This window comes from Paroedura picta, chromosome 11, assembly GCF_049243985.1.
Source record: "Paroedura picta isolate Pp20150507F chromosome 11, Ppicta_v3.0, whole genome shotgun sequence".
Classification (NCBI taxonomy): domain Eukaryota; kingdom Metazoa; phylum Chordata; class Lepidosauria; order Squamata; family Gekkonidae; genus Paroedura; species Paroedura picta.
In genome coordinates, this window is record NC_135379.1 from 48765230 (window position 1) to 48776351 (window position 11122).

An 11122-nucleotide genomic window follows, 5' to 3' on the forward strand; every position below is an offset into this window, starting at 1 on the left:
GATTTCCTGTCACTTTCAGGATAATATATATCTGCCTATTACTTATTGATTAGCAGGGTGGAATCTCTGCCAAGGAAGACGCAACTCGCTTTTTGACATAAATTTGACCGCAGCTGTTTTTATTATGCCACCCTCCAAAAGGGTTGGCCTGACACTGTAAGTAGCCTGACCCCTCAGCTGTCCAGCTGCTCAACCCTAGAGTCCTTGGATGCGCCAGGACCTGCTCCATCCCAGCTGGGAGAGTGGGTCCGACCACATCTGGAATCCCTCACCGGGAAGCGACCCTATTGAGGCCCACCAGGTGTCCACCTCACTTTGGTGCCTTGTGGGTCACTCAGGCACAAGCCCCTGGCCACCCAGCCGGGTAGGCCATGCCTGATCTCAGCCGATCTCTTTAAAGAAAACCCCAACCCCAGGGGGTTGAGTATGCAGACTGGACCCCCTGACAATAGGCTCTTACCATGCCAACTCTGCCACAGGACGGGGCCAGAATGGTCCTGTTCCCGCCAACACTTGAGGACCCCCCAGAAACTCCACTAATACTGTCTGAACATCACTCAGCCAGCACTCATACCCCTATTCTGACAGCACTCATAGGCCCATTCTGACTCCATCCCCTTGGAACAGAGGGGGAAAATGAAACATGATCTCGGGGTGGGAAATCTCCCCCATTCCCTGCCAAAGCGAGCAGTACTTTTTAAACAAACTTATTAATCTTGTGCTTTGCCCAATTAATACAAACCAGACACTTGGCTGAGTGCCACAACAGCTTGACTTACAGGTTGGACCAGAACAACATTGTTGCTGGCAGCCACTGTCTGAGCACCCGTAAGTCCTCAACAATACAAAAGCTCAAGTCCCGGCCAGACATTGCAGGTAAATCATTCTCGCTCAAGTGTATGATCAGGCACGGTGGGACTCCAGCTCAGAATTCTGTATCCGCCGTGGTCCACAACAAAACTTGGCAACGCCGAGCTTGGTGTCCATCCCAGGTGATTGAGCCAAAGTCATCTAGCCCGAGATGGAAACCACATCCAGATTCCGCAGCATATTGCGCAGTCCAGTATGGAATGCTGTGCTCCACAATGAGGAACAGCACTTTCGAGAAGACAAACCCTATAACAATCCAGAGATCAGTTATGTGGAACAGGACGGATATAAGATTCAAACGTACAGGAACACCATCTGCTCAAGGCCATGATATCATGCGAGGACTCCCCTTCCAGATGTGCCTGTGTCACCGCCCCAATCCTGAATGAATGGAAGCAAGAACCCTGAATGGCCCTGTCGTAGACCCGCCTGGTGGCTGCAGCCATCAAATACAACACCCTGTCCAAAATCACTCGATGCCAAGATGCCACAGAACAACCCGGAATGTCACTGGGTCTCTTTCCGCCCCCGGGGTGAGCTGTTGAAACTTCTTGACCTGAAATCGAGAAAGGGTGTTCGCTATTTCATTGTTGGCGCCTGCCATGTGCGTGGCTGTGAATATGACGTTAGCCTCCAGGCACATGAGCACGAGCCATCTGACCAGTCACACGACTCTGGGAGACCTGGATGTCTGCTTGCCTAGGACCTGGACAACCACCTGGTTGTCACACCAGAATAGCACCTGCTTATTGGCAAATTCCAGGACCCACAGGCGAACTGCCTCCAAAATGGGAAAAAAACTCCAGGAAGGTAAGATCCGACTGGACTGTGCCAGGCCAGTCATCCGTTCCGTGCACCATTGGGATCCATTAAATACCCTGAAACCTGAGCTCTCTGTAGAATCCGAGTGAAGCTGCAAAGTGTCTTTAAATAACAACGGGGTCTACCAGATGTCCACCCCATTCAAGACCTGCAGGAACTCTGCCCATACCCTGAGGTCATCCTTGATGCCCTCGGAGATCCTCATGCTGTGGAAGGGCTTCCTGACCCCCCGGTGGAGTGAGCTAGGCAGAAGCAAAAGGCCCTGCTAGAGGTGATGACCTTGCAGGCAAATTTCAAATGCCCAATTAGGACCTGCATGTCCCTGAGTGTGCATTTCCTCCAGGACAACCTGTCACTAATGAGCTTGCATAGGCCGATGATCTTGTACCCTGGCAGCCTGGATGGAATCCAGCTCAATCCCCAGGAAGGTGAGTTCAGATGCCAGGCCCTCCCTCTTGCACATTCCTCATCAATTTTGGCCACTAATTTCAAGTTGCCACACAGAGTGGCCTCCTGAGCCCCCATGAATGGGATGCGGAAGCCCTCTTGCCAAAAGCCCTCTTTTAAAAGGATGCTATATGGAGGATGGAGCAGAATTGTTCTCTCTTGCCCCAGAGGGACAGATCAGAATGAATGGGATTAAATTAATTCAAAAGAAATTCCATCTAAACATCTGGAAGAAGTTCCTGACAGAGCGGTTTCTCAGTGGAACAGGCTTCCTCGGGAGGTGGTGGATTCTCCATCTTTGGAAATTTTTAAACAGAGGCTAGATAGCCATCTAACAGAAAGTCTGTTTCTGTGAAGGCAAAGGGGAGTCAGGTTACAGTAGATGAGCGATAGGGATGTGAGTGTCCTGCATAGTGCAGGGGGTTGGACTAGATGACCCATGAGTTCCCTTCCAACTCTATTATTCTATGATTCTATGAAATAAATTGCCACTTCCCTGTCTGGGTAGGCCCCGAGCTGGTCAACCAATATCCTATAAGTGGTGCCTTAGTGGTTCCAACCAGTGTTCTGTCTTGTTCGGCATCTTCTGCCATGCATCTATGTACCATAGCACTACAAAAGGGTGTTATAGTATGGACTGGTTTTATTTCCAGTTCCTTTCCTAATCACAGTATGGGATTGGCCCTTTTCACTGCTGAACAATCTGAGACATTTATATCAAGCCATCCAGAAACCCCAAGATACCTATTTCTTAGCTCTTTCCACTCCCTTTGTTAGTTATCATCAAGAGAATGTCACAATTTTTCATCCCTTGATGCATCCCCCCATTCTCTCTCCATACATTTCTTTGATATGGAAACCAACAGTATGGCAGTTCAGTTTCTAAGCAAAATTAGCTTAATGTGCCTACCAAGGCAATGCTTGTATATGTATATCTAATGTATATGTCCCTGAACATTGAGATACTGCCTCCTACTGAGCAAAATTATGTGTATAGTTATCCCACTAAGTTGCAGATTAATGCAACTAGGAACTTTGCTCAGTAGGAGGCATTACCCTTAGTATTTAGCTTATAACCATGCACTTTGTATGAATCAACTCCAGGAATATTTAGGTTTTTGGCTTCAAAATCTAAAATACCTAGATTTATGGCTGGGTTTGGTCTTTCTGATACAACATGCAAAACATTTTGGGCATTACGCACTCTTCAAGCAATGATGCATTCAAACAACATCCCTTTAGGCTTTCATTCAACGTAAAGGGGGAAGGGAAGCAGGAACTGAAAGAGTGTCTGAAGGGGCTAATTTAATGGGTTTATTGGGTGTGTTTGCATTTCCGTAGGTGATGATAGAGGACACCCTCAAGGAATCACACATAAACAGCCAGTTAACAGTTGTTCATATGAGCTTAGAGCATGATGAGGCACATTTTGGATTTACCACATAATCTTTAATTGTAGACATACCAAGAAAATTGGCTGGCAGAGACATATGTATTGATCCAGAGCCTTGTATAAGCTCCAGTACGTTCTTGTGGTTGTAACCTGCTCACTATTTGAACAAAGGAAGAAGTTGCATGCTTCTATAGTAGTTTGAGTGTCAGTGAGAAAGGTGCACCATAAAAACAGTAAATAAATAAATGCCGGTAGCCCTTGCTCACTGACCTGGATATCCCAAGCTAGCCCAACCTCATCAGATCTCAGAAGCTAAGCAGGGCCAACACTTGTCAGTATTTGGATGGGGGAGCATCAAAGTATACCAATAACAGTACACAGAGGAAAGCAATGGCAAATCACCTTTGATCCTCTCTTATCTTGTGAATCCTGTGGGGTTGCCATAAGTCAATTATGACTTGGTGTGTGTGTGTGTGTGTGTGTGTGTGGGGAGGATTCCTTGCCATTAGACCGTGTGTGTTAGCCAGAGAAATGACTAGATCAGGGTAATGCTCATGGGGGATTGTAATCTAAAACAGTTCTCAAGTAGACAAAATAAGGTGTTCTAAAATCTTAAAATCTTCAGTTTAATGGAAGAGTTAGGAATCTTACAACAAAAAAGTACCATACTTCTCTGTGATGGCAATGTTTCTGCCTGCCTTTTCACAAAATTCCCCTTCAAAATTAGGCACTTGTGTACTTAGGTCTTAAAATGATGCCCAGTACACTTTTGATCTGTTGATTACTTGATCGTACAATCACATTGCCACACAACTGTGAAACAAACCAAAAATCAGGAACACTGGAAATAAATGCTTACGTTGAAAAGAATTCTCATTCCTTCCCCCCAGTATTCGTCTCTCAGAACTGGTTGTGTTATGGCAGCTCAGGTTTCATTCTTTCATTGGGCAAGTGGTTACCATTCTATTGAGGGAAGACTTTCTACCAGGGAAGAATTCTACCAGAATTCTATTGAGGGAAGACTTTCTACCAGTGGTCCTGTGTATGCTGTTATAATGAGTTGCCCTCACTGCTGTGAATTTTTATAACAGGAAGTCTGAAATCTTATATCTTCTTTAAAATGGCGAGTGTAACCCTTGCAACAATTTATGAATCGTAGCTTGTATACTGTTGTGTAGAAAACTGAGCATCATTCCATAAGATCATATTCTCTAATAAGTAGAATAAAGTTTTGTGAAAATGAGTTGTTGTTTTTTAAAAGAAGAAATCTCTGTATATCAAAGTGACTGATAGTATTAGACACATGTGGCCATATGTAGCAGTCTGTATCGTTCCAATTTTAGTATATGTGCTGCCGAAGCGAGCACCATATGCAGCAGTCAGCGAAAGTCTAGACAGGTTGTCTGCAAAAGAAAAAAAACAAGGAATCGTTTTAGCCACACCCACACATTTTAAATCCACAAAGATACATTCCTTACCTTTTTCTTTTGATTGTTCCCTAACTGGACAAACACAAACGTATATATTTGATATATTTCATGTCAATGAAACTTAAACAAAACTCATTATTCAAACTCTTCATTTTTTACAAGTTTATGCCCTAACAATTTGTGATCGATATTCCAGGGAAAACTTCTTTGAAGGAATAAAATAGTTTATTAAAATTAAAGGAATTCCACAAGATATTGGCAGAGGATAAGGAAAAAATGTCTTCCCAATAAAAAATGCCTCGTTTATATTAAACATTGCTGAAAATATGGGTGGTGTTGATTGCTGAAGGATTTAATTGAGTGCCTAAATGCAGTACTCCTGCTCAGGTTCCTGACATGTCTCCAGTAATTGAAATCCAGTCTCTGGTAGTTTCATAAATCAAAGCTAATTATTAAAACTTAATTGATATAATTATAACCTAATTGCAACAGCGTTATAATAACTGTGCTTCTTATTATTCAATTATAGCTTTCTGTTTTATTACCATATACAACTTTCACTTGCTGCACTTGAATAACCTTATTAAATACATACACAGGTATAATAAATATTAATTGTAAATAGGGCTGCAGAATTTTGGTGTTTTGTTTTCTTTCATCTTCTTCCTTCTCTGTTCTATTGGCAGAGTTTAAAAAAAAACGTTTTGAGTTACACAAAATTCTGAAACTATAGTTTCTACCTGTTGATCTAAGATTTGCTTGGGAGAAGGTCACTATGGCCAGGCAAGCTCATTCCAGTTAACTTGGGATTCCAGCTCAAACAAACATAGCTTTTAAGGGATGGATAGTTTAAAATGTCATTTTAGTAGATCTGAACTCTCAGGCCTATTATGCACGGAGGGGAAGGTCCACATTCGAGGTGGGATGGCGGCAGCTAAAATCACCAATAATGCATGCTGCAGGCGGCAGCCGGGCGCAGAGTCAACATATGCCGCCGAAAAAGCTGCATTAGGCCCATTATGCATGGGCCATAAGGCCCGCACTGGCAGCCGCAGCGCTTCGGTTAAAATCACCGAGAGCTCATGCTGCCGTTGCAAGTGCAGGCGCCTCACGGCCCAGGGCTCCGGAAGACCAGCATTAAGCGAACGCGGGATCTTCCGGAGCTTCCCGGGTAAGCTGGGGCTGTGGCGGCCCGGCGCTGTGCATAATCGGCAGCACCGGGCTTGTTGGGCCGCTTCCTTTGGATTCCACCCCCCCTCCCCGCCCATGGATTGGTGCTTGTGTCTGCCATTGCCTCTTGGAGGTACCTTTCACTGGCTGTGTGAAGCCTAGGTGTCTACCTGTATCCTCCATTTCCCTTTGTGGCTCTGTGCTTATCCAAAATCTGAAATCTCTCTTGAAGTCTGAGGAGGTGCAGTGGTTGATGAGAAACAGACGCACTCATTAAGGTGATCCTGTTCAGCAGAAACATGCAAAAACTCTTGTGGTTGGACAATGTCCCTTTCAAACACACCTCAGCTGTTTTTTGTCTAGTGGAACAGAAATAGCACTGTGATATGCCAGAGGATTAATTACCTTTCCACATGATTTCTAAATGTAGTTACTTTTTCTCTTTGGCATAGTTATAATTTATATTGATGAGTGATTGGGCCAGAGTTTGCTTAATTATTGCCTCGATTCTGGGAGCAGACAATGCCTGTAAGAAGCCAGTTAAGAACAAGGCATCCTGTTAATTGAGTTTTATACATTGTGGAAGGTTTAAAGGTAATGAAAGCATTTCCTTCACTTGACAAACAAAGGTGCTACTAGGACAGTAACTGGAAGCCATTTGTATATTCATGTACAAATGAATGAAAGGCAGTCTCCAGTGTAACAATGACACTCCTGTTAGTTCCTCATGATTCTGTAAGAAGTAAACAGGAAGCTTATGCTGATAATGTTCTTGATGACTTAACTGGGTGATTGTTACTTCCTGCGTGAGACACAGGAATTACTCATGGCTTAGCCGTGTATATTTTCACATTTTCTGTGCTTTTGTTGTAAAGGAAATTTTAATCATTTCTTTATCAGTTTCACTTTTACACTTTTTTTTCCTGACTCTCTGGGTAGTTTTTTGGTTCTAGAAAGATGATTGTGCTACAGGTCAGACAAAGAGGTAGGCTGATCAATGATGACACATGTCCCTTTATTTTTAAAAAGACAACGATCTGGAGAAGAACAAATAAAACTCATTTTTATTTTGCAATGGTGAGAATGATTTCCTAGAGTACAAAGTGAAATTATCTGAACAGCTGATCTGTGTCTGATAAATGAGCGACTTGGATCCAATTAACTTAGATGAACAGCTGCCCAGGGGCCTATCAACTATAAAGTGTGTGTATGCAGGAAGAGATTTCTGGGAACCAAAATTTATCATGCAATTATTCAGAGCTCATTGAAAATTGTGTTTGCATTTGGAGGCAAGTCAGCCTTCTGAGTGTCCTGTATAGTCCCACCTGGGTAGCCATGTTGTTATGCAGACTGGACCCAGGGAAGGGGAAGTTAGATTAAAAGGGGTTCCAGAAAGGAATACCCAGGAACTTGGCCTGTGTATACCAGAGTGGATCTTGGTAGATGTCCCCACAATAAAATAATGTAGAAAGAGAGTGAGTGATTTTAATCACAAACATTTTTTTTGCAATTCAAATATTTATTGTAATATCAAACAACCCATTACTAATTCATCAATTCACTAACCTAACATTCAATCACAAATAAATACAAATATATATTCAAGACTTCTCTCCTAACCCTAACAAATGAAATAGTAAAGCCTAAATCTGTGACATAACATTATACTTAAAATCTGCTGTTACGATGTTAAATTTTACAAATCTTCACAAAATCTGGATAGTTTTTCTCATATAGTTTCAAAATAATGCCCATTGCTTTATATATTTTCCAAGATCTGGATCTCTGTAGGTGGCAGACAATTTGGCATAATCCACCACTTCGGCATAGTCCACCAATTTCCTTAACCACTCTTCGGTTGAGGGAATATCGGGGCTCTTAGAAGCAAAAACAATTCTAGCTGCAGAAGTCACATACATAAATAAAACTCTAAGATCCTTATGGGCCCTGCCCTCCTAAAAATTCAACAGAAATAACTCTGTTTTTTTTTCAAAATTAAATTTGAGTATTTTTTTAAATTCCTCAATATATTCTCCCAATACTGTCTTGCCTGTGTACATTCCCAGCACATGTAGAAAAAGTCACCCCTCTCCTGTTTACATTTCCAACATTTATCGCATATTTTTTATTTCATTTTGCTAACCTAACAAGAGATTTAGCAACTGAAGCTGCCTGCTAGTTTCTCATGACCAAAACTTTAACCGGTGCAAGAGAACGCTTACTTTTTAATCAGCTATGGCCCCTGGTAAACACTCTAGGGATCAAGATCAAGAGGAAAACACTAACTCCTTACACAAGAGTAAACAGACAAGAATACGAGACTTTTTCACTTCAATAACTAACAAATGCAGGTGTTTTCAATTAAAATGGCCAATTGCTTTGCCCCGCTCAAAGGTTTGGGTTGTGAACAAGAGGAGACCACAGAGGACAGCTTAACTATGTCTGATAAGAAGGCTGTTTGTGAAGTTACAACTGATATTGACAGTGAACCTGGAGTAAGACTTACAAGGGAACAACTTCCCCAATAGATGTCTGATACTGGGGAGCCCTTATCACCTATGGATTACAACCAAATTGAACTGATTGCAAAGACTGTCAATTGTATCTTCAGAAATATGAATGATATTAAAATGTATCTTAAAACACTTCTGAAATTATCGACATCTGCAGTTGATAAATTGCAGCAAGTGAAGCCTTGCATTCAATCATCTGAACCAAAAACAACAACAAAAAAACAGCCTCTGTTGGAACATACAACACTGTGGTCAGAAGCCAGCTTTGCCACCAGGAAAGCAGTATAAGCTGACTTTAAGGCCAAATTCTATTGATGATTTGCAGCTACAAAGGGATGCTCTCAAGCTAGAGAAAAAAAATGGAATTAGGCACCATATAGTTGTACTGCTTAAAACTAACTATTTTGCCATTGATCTCACTGAATTCGAACCGGTTAACCACCAGTCTCAAGCAATGAAGATTCTGCTTACATTTAGCTCCCTAAGAATCCTTTCATCTATCCAAAGACAGAAACAGTGGATGAGAGCAAAAGGGATTTTTTTCAATATTTGTTTTTGCAAATTCCACAGTAGTTGATCAGTTCCTGAAAAAATCTGCGACAAATAAGTCCCTGCAGGAGACGTTGATGCCTCAAGTCTCAGCTCAATGAGACCTAATAAGGTGGGTCAAGCCTGACGAACTTCTGGAGACTTGTAAACAAACTCAAATAAAAGGTGAGGAGATGACTGAACCTCTACCAGACAACCAAGAACATAATCGTTTGTAAAATTCCATTGAATTCTTGCTCACTTTTGGGAATCTACCTTTACTTGAACAGCAGGCAATTATTGAAAGGTTGGGTCTGGTGAAACATAAACTACAAATTACTCATTCTGCCCAGCTGTGTAACAACCAGACAGACCAATTTCCTGATAATACGGATCTTATGGACTGTAATAACTGTGTCACACCAGCAGTACAGGACATAAGAGAGAGCTCCCAAGTGTCTAAGAATCCTTTGTCCAGAGAGCAAGAAATAAAATTGGATATTGCTCCCTGCAAACAAACAATGCTCAATGAAAGAGAAATATTTCCTTTTTATAACACAATACGCATTCCCTCCCAAATCTCGACATTAGGACCATTGCTCCAGACATATTACTCTTACCAAATAGGGATACGTTGTCTAAGAAAACCATAAAATACTCATCCCCTTCAAAACCCGGCGAGACCATTGAATGGTTGTATTTTTCAAGATTCTTTTGGGGAATTAGAGAAGATTTTCAGCTTCAATCCACTTATCTCCACTAACATTTCCTCAAAAGACAGAAGACTTCAACAGGATGAGAGCATAAATGATTTGCCTGTACAAAATAAGAGAAATGCGGTGATAAATTCCATTGTTCGTTTAGTTAAACGACTCCAGAACCCCCCCCACTAGTGTTCAGATTTTGACCAGAAAATTTATTTCAAAATATGAAATTATTTTCCTCCAAGAAACTTGGCTAACTGAAGAGCTTAATATTCCCAATTTTCAATCTATAACTAAGTTGGCTACCCCAAGTGTTAGAGAGGGAAGACTTTCAGGCGGATTGGGTATCTTAGTTTCCACCCATCTAGAGGTACAAGCTCCCCAATTGGACAGTGGCTATTCTGCTCTCCATGAAAGAATTAACAATCTTATGTATCAACCTATATTTATCACCACTAAGTATTCACTTGAGCCTCTTGTGGCGCAGAGTGGTAAGGCAGCCGTCTGAAAGCTTTGCCCATGAGGCTGGAAGTTCAATCCCAGCAGCTGGCTCAAGGTTGACTCAGCCTTCCATCCTTCCGAGGTCGGTAAAATGAGTACCCAGCTTGCTGGGGGGTAAACGGTAATGACTGGGGAAGGCACTGGCAAACCACCCCGTATTGAGTCTGCCATGAAAACGCTAGAGGGCGTCACCCCAAGGGTCAGACATGACTCGGTGCTTGCACAGGGGATACCTTTACCTTTACCTTTACCTAAGTATTCACTCCCAAATTGAGGCTCTCTGGAAGGAAGTAGGGTCTTTTATAACTTCCCTCATAAACAAATCTTCTACTGCCCTGCATTTCATAGGAGGGGATTTTAATGCATAAAGATGACTCACTGGCAAATAAATTTCAATATACACCCTCACCTGTAGAAAATGAACAATATTTTCTATTGTGCTTGTCTCTAGATCCGATCGCTAATTCTGCTGGACTTTGTCTCTGGCGGGTTTTTAACAAACTAAATCTCACAATTCTAAATGGCTCAGTTCCTGGAAACTACCCTGGTCAATTTTCCTTTTGGATAGTATTCAGAGCCTCCACCATAGATTATTTTGCTGTTGCTCCAGGTCTGGCAAAAAGAGTAAATTCAAGATCCGAAAATAACCTTGTTGTAACCTGGATAGGGACCCCATAAAACATACCCATCTAGACGCCTCAATTGTACTGGGAAGGCAAAAAATTAAACGGAGTTGCCAGCTAA